Source organism: Haemaphysalis longicornis, unplaced genomic scaffold, assembly GCF_048455015.1.
Source record: "Haemaphysalis longicornis isolate Haplotype H1 unplaced genomic scaffold, Haemaphysalis longicornis Haplotype H1 scaffold_10, whole genome shotgun sequence".
In the NCBI taxonomy this organism is placed as follows: Eukaryota; Metazoa; Arthropoda; class Arachnida; order Ixodida; family Ixodidae; genus Haemaphysalis; species Haemaphysalis longicornis.
The window spans coordinates 72,989,260-72,995,259 of record NW_027526204.1 but is presented as its reverse complement, the minus strand read 5'-3'; positions in this window follow the sequence as shown (position 1 = coordinate 72,995,259).

Here is a 6,000-nt window from a genome sequence, read left to right as displayed (position 1 = left end):
CCTGTAGTAACTATTTTTAGTCAAGTTCACGAACAAAAACACAGCCTCCGAAAAAGTTGTAGTTCTGTGTATTTTATTTCTGAAATGCAAGGGCGGAAAGTACATTGCACGATTCCTTTCTCAGCCAGCTAACAAACGGTGATATAATCGCTGAGTTGGGACCATTTTTGCAGGGGCCGTGCTCACATTTCTCGAAATTTCTATTTCCCCAGAACGCGTATGTGTCAAAATTGGAAGGTTAGCAGCAAAAGCAGATAAAGAGAGCGTTAAAATTAAACTGCACCTGTTGACTGTCATTTGCGAACGGTTTTGTTTATTGACCGTACCATCTAACAGTGGTTCAGAGACCAGAGTCACGTCACTTTATTGGTACAGTGTAGGGTACGGGGCAACTCATAGCACCATTCCCTAGTAGGCTGCATTGCAGGTGCTTAAAATATAAATTATAGCCTACATCTGAGAATGTATTTCCCAAAACCTGTGTCACCGAAATCATGCAGGTGCCACTGACAAAACTTTTTTCACTTATTCTCTACAACTCCAATGCCGCTATCTACCACCAGCTCAGCTCCAATTTCTAAAATTTCAGTAATTGGCGACAGTGCCAGTGTTTCAGTAAACTACTTATGTACTTTATTGCCGCTTTCCAGTTTTTGCTACAATTTGCGTAGACTTTTTGTCCCATTAATTGCAATTTTTGAGGTGAAGATGTGTGCTAGCAGTCCCTTTTTCTTATATTGATTTGATCAATCGTGTGGGGACACAAACCAAAAACAAAATTGCACTTTCTAGCCACCTAAGTTTATAGAGGTGATTCCTGTACAAGCTGGGTCAACTTTTCAAGTGTAGTCACACGCCAGGAGCATCTTCTAGTGGTAACAAGGGCCGAGCACCAGGCTTGTACCTATTTTCTCAATAGGTGCCCGGCACCACCAAGGCACATGAATGCACATGGTGACTTCCACAGCAACGTTGCACACTCTACTCAGTAACCGCCTGTGGTAGGACATGCCGCCAGACTCTTCCTCCCTTCGGCAATGCGGTGTTGTAGAAGGCCAGGGCCCCACCAGATTGACAAAGGTCGGAAGCCCCTCGCAAGGGTAAAGGCAGCTTTCCAGGCGTGAGTTATCCTTTCAAAAGTCCGCACTCGACCAGGGACACCTGTACCCATTAAAGAAACCAGTGGGTGCCCGGCGGTGCGCAGATTCGAACCCAGTACTTCCCCCATATGAGGCAAGTGCAGTACCTCTGAGCCATCGCTGATGAGGCATAGCCACATTCCGTTTCTGCAGTGCACTGCAGAAAAGTTGTGTCCACGTAATCCAGGAACACACTGACCGCCAGACTCATAGGCTTTTCTGCAGAGGGTTTTCTGACACCAGTGCTTAAGGCAGTTGCAGACTGCCTCTGTATTAAGTTTAAAAGGCAAAACGAAAATGCACAATCCCCATGAAAACAAGGTGAAAGTGATGCTGTATCTTCATAAGCCGTCGCACAACATAAAGAAAATTATTTCATGGCGCAGTGTTCGAGTAGTGTTTTCCGCACCATGAAAGCTGTCCAGGCTGTGCACGCAAAGGTGATGGTGGAGGTGTGGGTCCTATACAAAAATTACATTGTTGTGTTCATGAGAAGCACCAACTTCACAGTCTCAAGCACTGGCATGTTCTCTCACCGCGGCTTCATGGCTGTAAACGAGGTGTGCTTGAGAAGCAGCGGCTTTACAGCCCGAGGGCCTCACATGAATCCATTCCAGCGTACTACATAAGTCTGCAATTCTTGCCATAGCCTTCTAGTCAGAAGCAACAGCCCACCTCTGCAAAGGAGCAACATTAGCACCTCGAAGGACTGACATCAAACCATTGCAACCTGCTGGGCAACCGGTTCCTATTCTTACTGCAGCTGTACAGCCAGAATATTATTGAAATGCAGCAACATGAAGCGCTAAGGTCCTGAACTATTCTGATATGCCGCATCATTTTCTATTCTTACAGCAGCTGCATAATCAGATGCAACTGTGCATGCTTGAAAATCAGTGACACATCACTCTAAAGCCCCTCCAACTCGTCATAGTTGCTAGAACAATAATAACTTCCAAGTGTATGGAAGAGGTGTTGAATCTAAACAAACTAAATATTTATGGGAAGTCTCTGAAAAAATTGTCCCACTTGGTAGAATAATGGCTCTATCGTTGTAAGGGGACGCTGGACACCTGACTGTTTGCCAATACACTTTGTAAACTCCTTTGGAAAAATTTATACTCTATTGTTAAACTGCACAAGCACCAAAATGTAATCATGAAACTCCAGCCATCACTATGAAGCACAATTTCAAAAGCACATTTTTATTGCTCACGAAGGTCATTTTACAAACTCTGAAGAAAAATAAAGGAAAGATAAACTGCTGGGTTCGTTTCTCAGAAATGCACTGCACAATTCCAAAATACCTTTAATAGCTGACGACACTTCAGACAGAATCCAACACTGCCAACAAAATAACGGCAATTTGAGATCAGTACACCATTAGTCGGCCCCTTTGATGCCACTTTCATTAGCAACGGGAACAACGAACCAGCAGCGTAGCAGGCATAATGAAACACTGCGTGTAAGTGGATTTTTAAAATCAATTTATCAAAAACACGTGAAGTAATGCCGCAGGGCCACATACTTTCAGCTTTCTGCAATGACGGGGTCCAAATCCAGCAATGTCTTTGGTTCCTTTTTCATAACTTGTAAAGAATACTACTGTAGTGTCCTATGTAGTGGCGCTGTCATCCCGTACTCCAGAAACACAGCCGCGTGTGGAAATTGCGGCACACAAAACTGACAACTGTCAACCTCCGTAGCCCGCGGTTGAACCTGCTTCACGTGTGGCCGCCTCGAGGTCACTTTCAACAGTACTGTAGAAGTTTGCGTCGCGGGTGTGGAAGAGTCGCCGAAATTGTTCCAGAGGAAGACGCTGAGAGTATCATGAACATTCTTACTGTTCACACTGATAATTAAGCGTACGGGTGTCTACTTTGATGTCGGGGTTCAACCTGTTTCTCTGGCATCACCCCGGCACATCATAAAATTTTTAGTGGACACTGACTCAGCTGTATCGATAATGGGAGAACAAAGCTTTCAAAACCTGTTCAGAGACCACGCCGAGCTGAAGAAATCGCAACTAACATTACTGGATTTTTCACGTCGACAAATTCCTGTGCATGGACAGTTCCCTGCCCTCACTGTGCACAAATTGGAAACAGCTGTAGTGACTTTCCACATTACCCAAGTGGAACATCACTTCTGGGTATTGATGCCGTACAAGCTTTTGGCCTCCAGATTGTGGGCACAGAATTACACTGCCTTACTGTGGCCAAACATTGACACAAACCAAGTAAAACGTTGACACAAGGCCCCAAAATGCTACGCCCCGAAATGCATCCACAGCACTCAAACAAGTTGTCACCGCCCACCACGAAACCACGCGAGTCTGAAGAAATAGTGTCTCTGGTGACGTCTGTACGTCAAGATTGATTGATTGATTGTGGGGTTTAACGCGCCGACGCAACGCAGGCGATGAGGCGCGCCGTAGTGGAGGGCTCCGGATTAATTTTGACCACCTGGGGATCTTTATCGTGCGCCGAAATCTCGTACACACGGGCGTTTTTGCTTTTCGCCTCCATCAGAAAAGCGGCCGCCGCGACCGGGAATCGAACCCGCGACCTTGTGCTCAGCAGCGCAACGCCTTAGCCACTGAGCCACCGCGGCGGGTGTGTACGTCAAGATGAACTGAGACAAGTGACAGTGGAGGATAACACTCTACGAGAAGTTTCCTGTTACGTGCAGACATCGTGGCCGCCCCGCAAGAATCAGGCACCTAAGCTGACTCCATACTATGAAGTCCAAAAGGAGTTGACAGCAGTTGATGGCATGCTCTTCCGTACTAAGCGCATCGTAGTTCCTGTCAAGCTCACAGCAACTTTTGTCCAGCTGGCTCACAAATCCCACCCTCGTATCGTGAAAACCAAACAATGCCTACAAGAGAAGTATGATGGCCAGGGTTAGTCAAACATGATGAAACAGCTATCTGCAGTTCCGTTTGTCAGCACGCGGAAAAAAGTGCCAAGATCTCACCCACACCACTTCAGCCAATTCCTCTTCCTGACAAACCTTGGGACAAGATAGCTATTGACGTTGTTGCTCCTTTTCAGCGTGCACCTGGGGACTACCGATTTGCCATTTAAGTAGTTGATTATTTTTCAAAATGGCCAGAAGTGGCTTTTTGCACTGACGCTACCACTCACACGGTGACGAAGTTGCTTCTAGCACTCTTCGTACGTGAGGGTTACCCTACTGAAATAGTGTCTGTTCATGGTCGACTTCACATCAAGGGAATTTGAGTCCTTCCTTGAAGACCGTGAATCAACCACATCTTTTCTGCCGTGTACAACCCACAGGCAAGTGGTCTCGTTGAGATTTGATCGTATACTGAAGTCATACATTCAACTGGCTCTGCTCGAGCAGCGTCCAGTGAAGGAAACTGTGACCGAGTACTTGGGAGTATACAGAGCCACCCCTCGCAGCACCACCGGTCTCTCCCCGGCCGTTCTTCTACATGGCCGACACATGAGAACTTCTTTGGACGTCATTGGTCAGCTGACAGCTGACTTCAGCACAAATCCTTCACGGGAGATGAGCCCGCTAGGAAAAAGAGTTGATTGATTGTTGATCGTAGGGTTTAACGCGCCGACGCAACGCAGGCGATGAGGCGCGCCGTAGTGGAGGGCTCCGGATTAATTTTGACCACCTGGGGATCTTTAACGTGCGCCGAAATCTCGTACACACGGGCGTTTTTGCTTTTCGCCTCCATCAGAAAAGCGGCCGCCGCGGCCGGGAATCGAACCCGCGACCTCGTGCTCAGCAGCGCAACGCCTTAGCCACTGAGCCACTGCGGCGGGTCTAGGAAAAAGAGTCCCAGAGTGTGAACGAAAAAGTAAGGCATACGCTGAGCAACAGCGAGCTGCAAGAGTCCCCAAGTTCCTAGTTGGCACCTACATACAAGTGAAGAAACCAGTTCCTGGGCCAGTTCCTGGCTCCAAGTTATGGACCACTATTAAAAATCCTCAAAAAAATTGGCCGCTGGTCCTTCTATCTGGAAGACGGTCTAACTTAGAACGCTTCACAGCTATCAGCGGTACCAAAAGAGGCATCACCAGGGCAAGAAACTAAGGACAACTCTTGCACATACAACATGCCCCTGTTGACGGACTACCAAAGTACAGCTGCACCATCGAAGACTTAAATCACTGCACCTGGGGGTCCGCCACAAACACAATCTGCAAGTTCATCCGCAGATAAACTTGAGTCTTCACGCGCTGTACCACCACATGTGCCACCGAGCCCACCACAGCCGCAAGGTTCGCAGCCTCAAAGTCTGGCTCCAGGCTCTGGCACTGAGGAGTGCAGTGTACCGGTAGAGGGAAATGGACTCAATGCCAGGGCCACCACCTGACCGGCCCAGGAGAAATCGCAGACCTCCAGTGCACTTCCAAGATTACATGCAGTGATTCGACAGCTGTCAGGGCTCATACAGACAGTGACTGTATTGGTGATTTCTGCACACAAACAGTGACCGTATTAGTGATTTGTGCAGACAGGACTGTCTAGTCTAATGATTGTTTGTTCCCCGGGAGGGAAAGATGTAGTGGCTCGCAGAAGCACCAGGTGCCACCATATTATCCGTAGATGCCAACATGTGGCACCACCTCTGTAATATGCGTACACACACACACACACACACACACACACACACACACACACACACACACGCACGCACGCACGCACGCACGCACGCACACACACACGATGTGCAGTGCAGTGCATCTGTACAGCCGACATAACTACTTATGCTTACGAACAACCATAGTCCATAGCAGTCATGAAACACTCTATATAACGCCAGCGCATTTGATTACCTGAACAATATTCGCGCTCGTTCATAGTGCTTTGTTTGTAA